The 14217-nt window shown below is 42.0% G+C and overlaps 1 long non-coding RNA gene across 4 annotated transcripts; it reads right to left on the bottom strand.

Moving 5' to 3' along the window:
• Positions 1-1234: 1234 nt before the first annotated feature.
• LOC143267455 (uncharacterized) lies at positions 1235-11560 on the bottom strand. 4 transcript variants are annotated; one of them, XR_013042601.1, is made up of 4 exons: positions 11441-11560; positions 9343-9467; positions 4901-5049; positions 1235-1349 (listed from the first exon to the last, which is right to left on the bottom strand). It is a non-coding gene; the product is annotated as an uncharacterized LOC143267455 (long non-coding RNA). The 4 variants fall into 4 exon arrangements; XR_013042599.1 differs by having other exon boundaries at positions 1241-1398; XR_013042600.1 differs by lacking the exon at positions 1235-1349 and adding an exon at positions 4138-4205 and having other exon boundaries at positions 4894-5049.
• Positions 11561-14217: the final 2657 nt, after the last annotated feature.

Genomic DNA, 14217 nt, shown 5'->3' with positions numbered 1-14217 from the left:
ACCAGGATCCGTGCCAGGCTTTACTGGGCACTCCATTGAATAGTGTTACTTCTGCGGTGCTCATTTAATTAGAACAGATTTAAATGAATTTGGGAGTCAACCTTTGGGGAACTGGTCAACATTTCTTAATCAGAAACGCTGTATTAGGAGCTATAAAGCTAAGACTAGGATAATTCCTGGTTTTGTCAAGAGTGCTCTAGGCGGTTGTGTTATACTTTTAACTTTGTCTGAACACTGAAATCACTTGGAAGACTTTACAGCTAGTGTTTGGAATTCAATGACAGAGACTCCAACTTGGTAGTCTGGGCTCAAGTTTAGTCATCTGAATGCTTTAAGCTACTTGGGTTGTTTGAATGTACAGCTAAGGTTAGGAACTACCAGAATGAGTTCTGCTGTGGATAAAGCTCTATATAAATAAAACACTGATGGCCAGTGACCAGACAGGAAGTATAGGCAGGACAAGGAGAGAGGAGAATTGGGGAAACAGGAAGAAGGGGGGAGAGACACTGCAGCCACTGCCAGGATAAGCATCATGTAAAGACACCGGTAAGCCACCAGCCACGTGGCAAGGTATAGATTTATAGAAATGAGTTAATTTAAGATATAAGAACAGTTAGCAAGAAGCCTGCCATGGCCATACAGTTTATAAGTAATATAAGCGTCTGAGTGATTATTTTATATATGGATTGTGGGACTGCAGGGCTCGGTGGAACCTGGAGAGAAGCCCTCCAGCAACAAGTTCATCAAAATCGGATGAGTTGTTGTTGGTAGAGGTTTTGAGGGCTTGTCCATTTCATCTATACATTAGAAGTTTCACTTGGGCTTTATTCTCTGTATTTGGGGGGAAAAAATCCTCTCGTCTTCTTTGTAGTCTTCCTGAATGTCTTCTAGACTCTCACCACCACTGTTATCTGACTGGTTACTAGTTTGCAAACCCTGACAGCAGCCGGAAGCCTGCCTCCACCAGGGTCCTCTTCATAAGATAGTCAACCTACTGACTGAGTATACCATCCAGGCAGGGCCTGTTCACCTCACTGCTTCGTTCCTAGGGCAAATATTTCAAGTGCTGATTTGATTCACGGGCACAGCAGCCTCTTCCCTTTAGTTTCCTTTCCTCCTGTTTGTTTTCAACTTTGAATGGATTAAATAATGACGCTCATAAATGGTACCCAGAAGCAAACAATTACAGAATGTTTTATTTCGTTTTCAGATATCCAGGAGAAGAACGGGCTGCAATGGCATGGAATGGAACCATAGCCGCAGGATCTCCATGACTGGGGCAACAGAAGGATATCCGAGAGGAGTCTTGGTGAGGGTCCAGTGTTGATGGTGTAGCTGAAGCCAGAGACCTTGAACCAGACCAACAACTCATGACACAATGTTCATTTGCAAGAAAAGCTGTTTGGACAAAAGAGTCTACTTACAACACACCACAGTTCCTGATACCACTAAGACAAGCAAATATGTATGTGATGGAGAAGTACGCAAGATGGAGGAGTGAGGTGGGATGATGATGATGATGATGATTATTATTATTATTATTATTCCTCTTCTTTTGGGCAGTAGGCTGGAAGGACTGGGAAATGATTAAGATTGGGGTGTGTGGTAGTTTGAATGTAATTGGCCCCAATAAGCTCATAGGGAGTGGCACTATTGGGAGGTATGACCTTGTTGAAGTAGGTGTGGCCTTGTTGAAGGAAGTGTGTCACTGTGGGGACAGGCGTTGAGGTCCCTTTTGCTCAAACTTCCCTGAGTGTGACTGACAGTCCACTTCCTGTTGCCGTCTGATCAAGATGTAGCCAGCATCATGTCTGCCTTCATGCTGCCATGCTTCCTACCATGATGATAATGGACTAAACCTCTGAACTGTAAGCTGCCACCTCGATTAAATGTTTTCCTTTATAAGTGTTGCCATGGTCATGGTGTCTCTTCACAGCAATAGAAACCCTAACTAAGACAGGGTGCATGATGTGAAATTCCTAGTCAATCAATTAAAAAAATTATTTTAAAAAAAAAAGGATAGACTGCAGCAAAAAAGGGGAATTTGAAGTCAGAGCATGGGTCCATATGTCAGCCTGCCACTTGCCCACTCAGCATCACTATTAAGACTCAATTTTCTAATTAGCAGGTAAATAACAATACAGGTGTTAAAATAATTAAATGTGGTATGTGAAAAGCACTTCCTAAAGTATAAAATGTTTTTAAATATTAATCATATGTTCATAAGAGAAATGTGCAAATGTTATGCAACCTTCTAAATTGATCCTATACACCAGTTCCTAACCGTCGTCTATACAGAATGGCATCATTTCCTGTGTCTGTCATTTCTTGCCTCTCTAACCTATCAGACCCTGCATACCTATCTAACACTTAACTAGGTTACCTTTACTCTCACCAGTACTGATAGAACTAAAATTAGCTCTCTAGAAGCAGGTATATCATGATGGACATTTTCCTTTTGTCCAGTAGACTCTTCAGAAGGAACCTATTAGGACTTCTCATTCATTCATTCTGCAAGTGTGAGTTGAGAATTTGTCAGACAGAAAGTACTGCACAGTCATCTGCAGCTGAAAAATGATTTAAGACATCCCTGGAGCCCAAGTCTCATAGAGGAATGTGAGAAAGATGATGGTATTAGCAAAAACCTCTCAGATTCCAGCATTAGAAAACCATCTTGCACAAAGTGAAGCTCACAGAACTCCAGCCCAAGCTGAGCTGCACAGTGTTGGTGCTCAGACACCAGGAGCAGAAAGGTCTGAGTGTTCAAGACAACAGCTTGTTCAAATATCTGAAAGATGTTCAGTACACCAGAAGAGGAGGAAAGTTGCAAGAGGAGAGTCTGGGAAGGCAAGCATTCATCACTCACCACAAGCCTTAGAAATCTTTTGAAGGACTTAATAGCCATTAAAATGTTTGAGACTGGAGTACACAGCCACGTTTCTATATTTCCATGTGTTTGTTCTGTTCCAGTTGTTAGATTGCAATTTGGAACAAGCCTTTGAGGGGACCCTGAGGAGGTAAGGACCCTGGATGTCCTGCTTCTGAGGATGGGTGGTTGTGGCCACATCTGGTGGTGTGATAAATGAGGTTTGGAGTGACACGGAAGGAAGCAGCAATGCTAACACAAATCTGGTAGTGTCACTATTGATCAAAGCTCTTCAAAGTTTTCCTAATCTTGGAAAATTTTTCAGAATTCTTAAGATGGTGTAAAGTGCCCTAGAGTCTGCCTCCACATTCCCTCTCCATTCTATGCACTTGCTTTCTCTGCTACTTGTGTGTACCAATATCTTTGGAATGGAGGGTGATCATGTAGTGTGTCTAAAAATACTTTGTAAGAGGCATAACTGTTTGGTTCATAACAGTACTCCAAGAGCAATGGATAATGTGCTCCTAGACCTGCACAGCTTTGGAACTGAGTGGGGTGATGGGAAAATGAAGGAATGACAGACACACAGAGAGAAAAATTGGGATGAGGTAGGCTGTGCATTCTGATGGAGACGTAGCAACACCAACCTAGAAATCCAGCACATTTATTACATAGGGTGCTAACCAGACGGAGGTGGGCTAACTTACATCAGGAGGAGGTCTCTTAGGGGAGCAATCTCAGGTTGCAGTCATCTGAGAGGAAGAAGCTGAGGCTGATAGTTTATTCATATGGTTTTAGCTAAAGGTCAACTGTTTGTCAATATTTGTACTTGGATCAGGGGAAGGCTTTGACATTTCCATGGGTCTGAGGCATTGGGGTTCTTGACATGGCTGTGCTCTTGTCAATAATACACATTCACTAAGGATCTCATTCACTCCCCACAGAAGGGAGTAATTTAAGAGATGTTTAAAAAGCCAGACCAATGGGATCTGAAAGGAGAAAAGACAAGTGGACATCAAGGATGAAACAAGTCTATGGTGTGAATAACAGGGTGGTTTGGGAAAAGAGTCTGGAAAAGAGCCAGAAAAGCAGGCCAATGTAGCCTATGTGGACTCTGAGGTGGCTGCAAGATCAGGCAGGGATGCAAAATAGCTGATAGGATACAAGTACTTCACACCTGTCAGATTATTTGCAAGGCATTTTAATATATATTATCTCACATAATTAACTAAAGCCAACTGTAGCTAGAAATAATTAGCTATCTGACCTAACTTCCAAGTAGGCTCTACATAAATTATGGTCATGCAGACTAGTTCTCTGGACAAATGAGCAATTTATCCTGCAGGAGTTAAAGAGTACATGGTGAGTAGAATCACTTCATTTCCTGAGTTTCCCTATAGCACAAAGCAAAGCATATTTTAATGGCTTGGTGAGTGGCTTTATTCCCACAGATGAGTTTTCTTTTCCCCGTGTTTCACATGAGTCATTACAGGGTCCAGTTCATTTCACACAATTCCAACAGGCCAAAGAGGGAGACAGCCTCCCACTGCTCCCTCAACAGCCCTTGTCACTCTGTGGCTTCCTAAATCTCTGTTTGTAAGGATTTTGTCATTTCCTGCTCTGGGCAGGGAGCCTTGAAAAGTTAAATCTGTTAAATATTTATTCTTCACAGTTATATAGTCGGTACATTTTTGCTATGAACCCAGGAGCAACATTCTGCATTCAAGACACACTTCCACTTGTGTCTTCCAAGCCTTCAGACTTCAAGCTGCTCATCAGTAGGATAAGCACTTTGCTCTATGGTATTTTAGAACAGTATTTATTATTCATGGATGGTCTTGGCAATGCAAAACACAGCTCCTTCCAAGGGAATAACTGATGGTTTGCTCTAAGCCAAATATGAGTGATCATGGATGGCCCAGCAACATGGATTCTGGTTGCCCCAAGGGACATGTTCCACCATGAAAACAGTTATACAAACTTTTATAGTCACAGAACAGAGGACAGTCATAAGTCAATGCATTTACCACACACACTGGTGAGGACCACAGGTGGGTGTTTTAGGGCAGAGCAGGGAAACTCTGCTGAAGGTTTCCAGTGCATATCTAATGATGGTCTCTGCTTTGGGGAAGAACATCACCATGCTGGTAGTATTCTGGGTTAATGCATTCCAAATGTTTTATCTGATAGTGGAAAGAGATGTTAGGTTAGATACAAAAGGTGGGTACTAAATTAGTTAAGGGAACTAAAAAATAGCCTCAGACAAATTTGACCCTGAATCTGTAACATTCCACTGTCCACATCATTAAGTTCATATTAGTTAATAAGCCTTGTGGTGTCTTCAACAGAAGTGTGGCTTTTGTCTAGGAACTTAACATAACAAAAGTAGCCAAGCACATGAGGATCAAGAGGGCTATTTTCTTAAAGCACACTCTTATGTCCATACCCAAGTGGTAATAGTTCTCAAGATGGGGCTAATGAATCTGCACTTTGAGCAGCTATCTGGTGATATTTATGCACACCAATGTTTGATAATTTTTTATGATGTAGGAAATTCCTACCTTATAGCCTACCATCAGAAAAAGTATGCTGAGCCTTCTTAAGGAGAGATAATAGGCCAGAACAAGTAGCACATGAAAAAATATTTGAATTTTTAAGTAAGAAGAAAAAATACCATGGGAGGAAAAAAAGAGTTTACTTACCTTCTACTAGAGTAATTGCTGAAGGACCAAGTTATCACTGTCTTACACGTAACTAGCAGATATTATTCGTTGATTACAAAAAGGTAATTGAAGATAAATATAACAAAAAGGGGGTGCTTTACAATTCCTAAAAGTAGGGAAAATAATTCTTAGGCTTTGTGGCTTTGTTTTAAAATTTGCTGCTCATCTTATTTAATTGTTTCTCTTTGTGTAAGAGCTTTTCAATAATGTTTCTTTAAAGGTATGACAGGACTAAGTCCCTAAATTAAACTCTCAATTGTTCACAAACCTTTGTTTGGTATTCCAATATCTATACTAGAACACATAGAAAAGTCATATAATGTATAAATATACATGATATTATATGTAAAATCATTGTTTATAATATAAACAATTATTCATAATACAAATTGAAATATTGTAAATGGCTAAAACTCTTGTGTTCCAAGACAAATAAATACTGTATTTGAAAGACTCTTGACAAAGGGAAGTATATAAGATCTTGTTGAAGTACATGATCTATATTTCTTAAATTTGAAAGAGAAGAAAAATTATTTCTGTGAATATTTTTATTTACAGATATATTTTATTCAGGTGCTAAAAAGTTAATTTTTAAATGTGTCTCTTTTGTCAAATAAGTAGAAAACTCCATTATCTATTAATTAAACATAGGTAAAAAGTAACAGACAGTGATCAGAAGAGAGATACATATTATGCATGCAGGGAAAATTAAAACTTGAGATGTTGGGGGGGTGTGCTTTGATGTATGAAAGAGCCATTGTTGATGTGGGACAAAACCTCCCCAGTGTGGGACAGAGATTAAAAAGGAGGGAGTTGCTAGCAGATCAAGGTCAACTGAGATATATGAATAACATAAATGCTATTAATCTAGTATTGAATGAATCACAGGAGTTCAGCGGGGTATGGTTATGCGGCCGAATTCGAGGCAGGAGTGTTTTATGTCACTTGGTATTAGATAATGAGCAAATTCATCAAGATTCCTAAATACCATCCAAACTGGCACAGAAGCAGCTTAGAGGAGCCTGAGAGAACAAATCAAAGGACTAGATCTGAGGCTGAGAAAGGTAATAGGGATGTTCAAACAGTGCAGTGAGGTTCGGTACTTGCAGGCATCCATACAATCTCACTCTGCAGGAAACGGCGTGAGAAAGGATTTCTTAGTTGGACTGGGAGCAGCTTATTATGTCTTATGTGGCCTCCCTCATTATGTCCTCATTTGATAGTCAGAAAAGATGCAGGCAGTACTACCTTAAAAGACTGGATACTGGAAAATGTGGAGTTCTTTTCTTCTGTGATTCATTTAAAATACAAAACGAATCGCTTCTCCTTTCTCCAGGGAAACTCTAAAGTAACTAAAGAAGGAGCATTCGCTGTTCTCAGACTCAAATCTGCCTGAACGTGTGCTATCGTCTGGGTCTACAGCTGGCATAAACCACGCACACTACTAATTAGCCAGACGCATACGTGTGTGTGTGTGTGTGTGTGTGTGTGTGTGTGTGTATAAGACACTCTAGACTCATATCTTTAAAAAAAACACAGTGGCGAAGAATTGGAAAGGACATGAGAAAAGAAAACAAAAGAAAGGAAAACAGATATTAAAAAGAAGACTAGTGATGGTGACCAAAAAGGAAGAAAGCTAAGAACAGAGAATATGAAAGTAGGAAAATAACACAAAGGTTAGTTTTTTAGTAGTATTAATACTTTCTGCACTTATGGATTTCATTTCTGTCAGCCCGCTAAGACACACAAAACTTTAAATACATTGAAAAATCATTTTTAAAAAAGTGAGCTCCAGAAGATTGTCATGGAATAATAATTTGAATGCAGTGGCTTCATGTTCTGAATTTCTATGGCTTGGACCCTGTTTCAACATCATTCACTCATTCATTCAACAAGTGCTAAGGGCCTTGTATGTACGAAGCATTGAAGAGTCTGTAGTGGACAAAGCAGACATAATTCCTGCCCACATAAAATTTTGATTTAAGATTGGGTGCTGGGAGTGTAGTTCAGTGTCAGAGTGCTTGCCTAACATATACAAGGTTCAGTCATAAGTACTGGGGAGTGGGGGAAGGGAAGGAACAGAAGGAGGAGGGAGAGGAGGAGGATGATGACAACGTAGGTGGCTATTAACTAGAGTTCTTCCAAAATTAACGTCCATGATGAACTTCAGAATCCTACCTAAATCAGAAATAACATTCTTTGTAGATGTAACTGTCTGAAGAACTTGAGATCAAGGCATTTAGTTTGAGGTCTAACTCAATGACTGGTCCTTGTGGGAGGACATGGAGGAGAGCAGTGATGGGAAGAGATAGCGTGGAATGGTGGGTGTGTGGCCAAGCTAAAGAGCACTCCTGGACGCAATGGAGGAGAGAAAGGGTGGGGTTTTCTCAGAGCCTCAAGAAGGAACCCAACTTAGAAATTTTCATTTCAGACTTTCTGGCCTCAAGAACTAGTCAATAGTGACTTTCCTTTGTCTTTTTTTTTTTTAAGATTTATTCATTTTATGTGTGTTTCACCTGCATGTATTTATGTGTGCTTGGTACCTTTGGAGGTTTGAATAGGGTATCAGATATCCCGAAACTGAAGTTATAGATAGTTGTGAACCACCATGTGGATGCTGGGATTGAACCCAGGACCTCTACAAGAACAACATGTACTCTTAAGCACTGAGCTGTCTCTCCAATCTGAATTTCCTTTGTCTTAACCCCTCTGGTTTATGCTCATTTGTTACATCAGCCTTAGGAGATACTAAAACAGTGGTGAAAAGAATTGATGGGCCAGCCTGATTCCACCTTAAGATTAAAAGTCATATTGTTACAAGAACATAGTAAGTTCATTCTTGATTTCTGTAAAAATTGGATTTGACCACATCTTGACCAATTTTCTAGAATTTGACATGTCACACCCTGTACCCTAACCTCCACCCTGATAAGATGTTCTACCAAATAATTGTGAAATGTTCAGCCAAGTCCCTATGTAATCGAAAACCCCATGGCCTTGCAGTTTGGAGGCTAATATAACCCCACCTTCTCCTGTGTTCAATACTATTTTCTCAAACCCTGCCTTAGGGAGATGCCCTGTCTGATAGACAATAAAACTTGCTTAATTCAGCGAAAAGGATCTGGGTAATGGCCGTTACTCTCTTTCAGTGGGATTAACAAATCTATACAAGAATGAGCTTCCAAACTAAAGACTGCCTATCACAAAGGGCCCTAAGGAGGCTGAGAATGCAGCAGTGCAGATATGGCACTGTCTTTGAAAAAGCCCTCAATACAGGGACCAAAAGATGAGGGTGGGTTCCTCAACAAATTCTCAGATGATCAAGTCTGGGAGGAACTTGGAGTCATCTTGTTCATTTCACAGCTGAAGAAATGGAAGTGATCTGTCTTTTGGCTTTCTTTCCCATTTGCCTCAAGAGAGGTGCAGATGGTCTGTCTTGTCTCAGGCAGGAAATGTCCATCTGGCAGACACCCCAAATAATGCAGCTGGAGTCCCAATGAGGGGAATATCTTACCCATGATATGGTAAAACATTCATTAATTCCACAGTTATTCTACAGCAGTGATGTTGTACATCACCATGGGAGAAACAAGCAGAATGGGTCATCCGTTAGAATCACATACATAATCCTAGAAGAGTCCCATTTCATTAAACTGCAGGCAAAGTAAATCAAGCACATTTTTAGTTCTTTAGGTTAAAACTAAAGGTTCAAAACAAGGCAGAAGAGAAAGCAAACGAGGTGATCTTTCTTACCTCCTGTAACAGAATACCTAAGACCAGATGATGTAAATAACAGACCTTTTCTCTCCTAGTTACACTGGCATGACCGGATTGGTGGGTTGGGGGTACTTCCTGGTTTACAGATGGCCATCTTCTCTCTGTGCCCTCACATGATGGGAAGGGCAAAGAATCTCCATGGGTCTCTTTTATATGGTCATTAATCCCATTAAGGGATTAGTTATGATATCACATTAATTACCAGCACTCTGCTTTCATGACCAAATTGCCATCCAAAGGCCTGACCTCTTAAAGCTATCACTTTGCAGGTTAACATCCAACACATGAATTTAACATAGTCAGCTCATTGCATAACACAGTCAATTCACTGGAGCCCATTTCCATTTATGTTACGGAAAAAAAACAAAAAAAAAACAAAACAGGATTTCACTTTTGTGCTTATAGCACACCTATTCTACTACTAGTTGTAAAGCTTCTAGTTGTAGGAAAACAGAGTCAACAATACACAGGAACTACCAGTGGCCCAGAAGAATGACGAAAGTAGTCACAAACTTGAGAGTGTCAAGATCTGTGAGAGAAGAGTCATCAAGACTGGGCGCAGAGGTTGAGGAGATGGGCAGAAAATGATGCAAAGACGCCAAGCAGAGCTTTTAACATGCTCCTGGGGCAGGAGGAAAAAAAAAACTCAAGAGTTCGATCATATCAAGGGACCAACAATGAAAGAGAGAGAAAGAGAGAGAGAGAGAGAGAGAGAGAGAGAGAGAGAGAGAGAGAGAGAGAGAGCCAAAATCTTAGAGCAAGGAGGAAACATAGGAAAATAAGCCCAGTGCTTCAAGCTGCTTTTTCTCTTGAGATAGTCGTTGTTTCTGGGTCAGCCTAAGGGTGGAGAGGCAGATCCCAGAGTGTCTGCAGAGACTGGAGCACTAAACAGAGCTGCTGGCAGTCGCACCGAATTGGGAAGATTTTTTTGTTTTGTGGGGTTTTTTGAGACAGGGATGTAGCCCTGGCTGTCTTAAAACGTGCTCTGTAGACCAGGCTGGCCTCCAACTCACAGATATACACCTGCTTCTGCCTCCTGAGTGTTGGGATTAAAGGTGTGTGCCTCCGCCTCCGCCTCCACCGCCGCCGCCGCGCTGGGAAGAAGTTTTAAGAAACAGAGTTCCAGGGGTTCATTTGGGATTTCCTGCGTTCTACATAGATGTGAAGGCAAACCTGAAATCATAGGGACCTCTAAGACCTAGACACAGCTCCAATGATTTGCTCTCTGGGCAAAGACAACCTTGTCTTATATCCAAAAGCTAATTAACATTGTCTCTGAGACAAGGCCATCCACTCAGACTTGGACGGCTTTCCTCCATGCTGTCCTGTCTTCGGGAGTACCTCAAACACACAGAGAACGAGAAGTAGGAGGGGGAACAGAGAAACACACAAGAAGTTGTCCTAGTCAAACAAACAGGCCCTCGTTTTCAAACAGAGCCACATTGTCTTCCTCTCCCAGACGGTCCATGAAGAACTAGAAGAAGACCTGACCACCTCACCACCACACTTGGCTTTGGATATGGGCGCTGGGGATCCAAACTCAGGTCCTCACGCCCAGGAAGCAAGTGCTTTATCCACGATTCATCTTCCCAGTCCCTTTGGTGGAACAGGCCACAGTTGTACTTCGTTTTGTTGGGTTTGGTTTGATTTATTGAGACAGGATCTTTACAGCCCAGGCTAGATTCAAACTCACTATGTAGCTGAGGATCAACTGGAACTCCGATCCTCCAGCCCACCCCCTCCCAACGGCTGAGAAAACAGACAGACACCGCCCCACCCAGCCCACAGGTGCATGTCTTTACTCCTTCATGACTGCTTCCACGATTCCAGGCTCTCCCCAGACTTCTAGAATCTTGAACTATTGCACAGTGCTTGAAGTTATACAAGTAAGAAGGTTAGGGAAGACTTGGTAATAAAAGTGGAAGATAAGAGAATCGGAGTCCAAGCTATGAGTCATCGTGCCGACCAGACTGAAGGAAGAGGGTAGTCACCACATCAATTCCACTAATATTCCTTTCTTGGTTTTCATCAGAGACTGGGGGAGAACAAGCCAAAACTTAAAACTAAGGCAAACCTTCCCATGATCTGAATCAGTCCACTTTCTTAGGACTTTTCTCCCACTTCACTTGCCCTAATTTCTTCTGTGGACATTGCCCTTCATTCCCTACCCTTAAGGTATCCTCAGAGTTATGCACACTCTACTGTCTTACCCGAGGGCCTGGCCTGGAGCTTTCCCTGAGGTAATAATATCTGGAGCAAGGCCAGCATAAATGAGGCCACAGAGGTCATCTCCCCTGGCAGCATTAAAACCCCCAGAATGAGAGAGTTCTAACCCAACAAGCAGCTCCACAGGGAAGGGACTCATTCCCTCCCTGTAAGTGGGCCTGTGGTGGGCTTGGCTTTGGGCACTGCATTTGTATGATGTGTGCATTTGAAGATAAAAACAAGGAGAGAATTTTTGTTCTGTCTCTCCTTTCCCATCGTTCCTTTCAGCGATGAAGCAGTTAATGCAGCGTTCCTCCTCTTGGCTGGAGTTTTCATGTTTTATTGGCACTGTTTTATCCCTGGAGACAATGGCAGATTGTTTCTGCTGTGCGCAGAAGGATCTTGTTCTGGCAGGCAGGCTTCCAGTCAACAAGCTCCACATCCTCTGCAAGAAACATGTATGTGCTCTGTTCCAACCTGACTTTCAGACAGCCTCATCCCAGCCTGCCATGTCAGTTCGAGCTAGCACAAAACTGAAACCAGAAAGAGTGTGTTAGAAGCAAACCCAGGGAAGGAGGCAGCTACTCAGATCCTCCATCCGAGATGCTTTCAACTGCACGCTCTGTTCATATCACCTGACTAGAAAGAACCCTCTTTCTCTCCCACCTTTACCCTGCTTAGCAGCCTTCAGACAGCATGCATTGGGAATCCTCACTGCAGCAATCAGTCTTGATGAGCTGCTCTGCCCGCAGGTAGGGAAGAACTTTAAAGCAATACAGAACTCCTTATTTTTGCTGGAAGCTACATCCTCACAGCTGAAATCATCCACCCCATCCACTCACCCATTCAGGCCATTATCCCCTCCTGAGCATCAGCTACACTCTATCTTGGAAGAAAAAAAGTCACCCAAGGTGGCCTCTGTGAGTTGTTCTCTAGGGGTCAAGAAATCAGAACTAAGGACAACTAATTCCTAAAACTTCCATACAGCCATAGCTCATAAAGCACAAAATGTTTATTAGATCTTAAAAACAAAAATTTTCAAAGCTGAGCATGGCAGCACACGATTTTAATCCTAGCACTGGGGAGGCAGAGGCAAGTTTCAAACCATGCTGGACTACAAAACAAGACCTGAGTTCGAGGCCAGCCTGGTCTCCAAAGCCAGTTCCAGGAAAGGTGCAAAGTTACACAGAGAAACCCTGTCTCGAAAAACAAATTAAAAAAAAAAAAAAGACCTCTTAAAAGAAAAAAAACATTCTATGAAGACATAATCTAAGGAAACAAACCACTCAAGGTTAAGGGCTTATCAATGGTCACGAAATGGTAAAGTTGGTTGTTAAAACCCATTTTCCAGTGTAGAAAAGACAAGTCTTCCATGTAGAAAAAGGCTATTGTGCCTTCAGAAGGTGGCATGCAGCTCCCCAATGGCAGCTGTGCATCTCTCTCTCTCTCTCTCTCTCTCTCTCTCTATATATATATATATATATATATATATATATATATATATATAACATATATGTAATATATATGTGTATGTATGTATGCATTTATCTGTGCCCCTCGCAGGGGATGCATATGCACATGTGTGTGAGAGCCAGAGATCAACAGGTGCTTTCCAAAATAACTTTCTACCTTCTTTTTGAGCCGGAGTCTCTCACCGAACCTAGAATTTGCCCACTGGCTGGACTGGCGGACCAGCAAGCCCCAGCTTGGAAAGCCTGTCTTTTCCATACCTGTCCCGTCCCTGTATCTCAAAACCACACAACTTGTTTGATGTCTCAGGTCACTGCTGGAGGGGAATTTACCTCAGGATGGGTGATGCCTTGTGTCTGCTCCTTTTCTGAGTTAGATGATGTTTACACGAGGCTCTGATCTGGAAGCTTTTGAGTTGTTGCTACAATGAGTTGGGTTAAGACCTTGGGAGCTGTTAAGACAGAAGGAATGCATTTTGTACGTGAGACATTAGTGGGGGGGGGGCATAGATGGAAGAGTGAAGTTTCAATGTGTCCTCATTCCAGCCTCTGGTGCTGTCAATGTGTCAGTGTTAAAAGGTGGGACCTCAAAAAGGTGATCAGGCCATGAAGGTCCGTCCCTTCCTTGTGAATGAGATCAGGTGTCCTCATGAGAAGCATGGCAAAGGGAGTTGGTTGTTCTCTGTCCTTTTGCCGTCCTCCAGGAGAGGGCACTGTGGGAGGGCACCAAGCAGATCAAATGCTAATACATGGATGGATCTTGAACTCCCCCGGCCTGGGCCTGTGGTAGGCTGTCACAGCAACACCATTGGAACACACACTCACACACGTTGTTTTTAATTTAAAAAAAAAAAAAAAAAAAAAAAAAAACAAAAACAAAAAAAAAACAAGCAAGTAACAGAGTTCAGAAGGTCCCGTGTGGTACAAGTAGATGACAGGAAATCCAGAGGGCCTTCAGCTGTCCTTGGGCTGAACGACGGGCTACAGCCACACATCTGCCCATGGTAAAGGCCATTTCACATATGGAAGTTATAACACTTAAGAGTGTTGGGGACTTAATAAAAAATGACAGAGAAAAAGGCAAACAGTGTGAGGTAACTAATTGGGCCTGTTGACTGCTTCGAGATGATGGGATGCTTTCAGCGAGTGGGGCTGCTCTGACCTAGGATGAGACATC

This window comes from Peromyscus maniculatus, chromosome 9, assembly GCF_049852395.1.
Source record: "Peromyscus maniculatus bairdii isolate BWxNUB_F1_BW_parent chromosome 9, HU_Pman_BW_mat_3.1, whole genome shotgun sequence".
Taxonomy (NCBI): Eukaryota; Metazoa; Chordata; class Mammalia; order Rodentia; family Cricetidae; genus Peromyscus; species Peromyscus maniculatus.
Note: the sequence above shows the minus strand (reverse complement) of the source record. Positions and strands in the feature narration are given on the sequence as shown.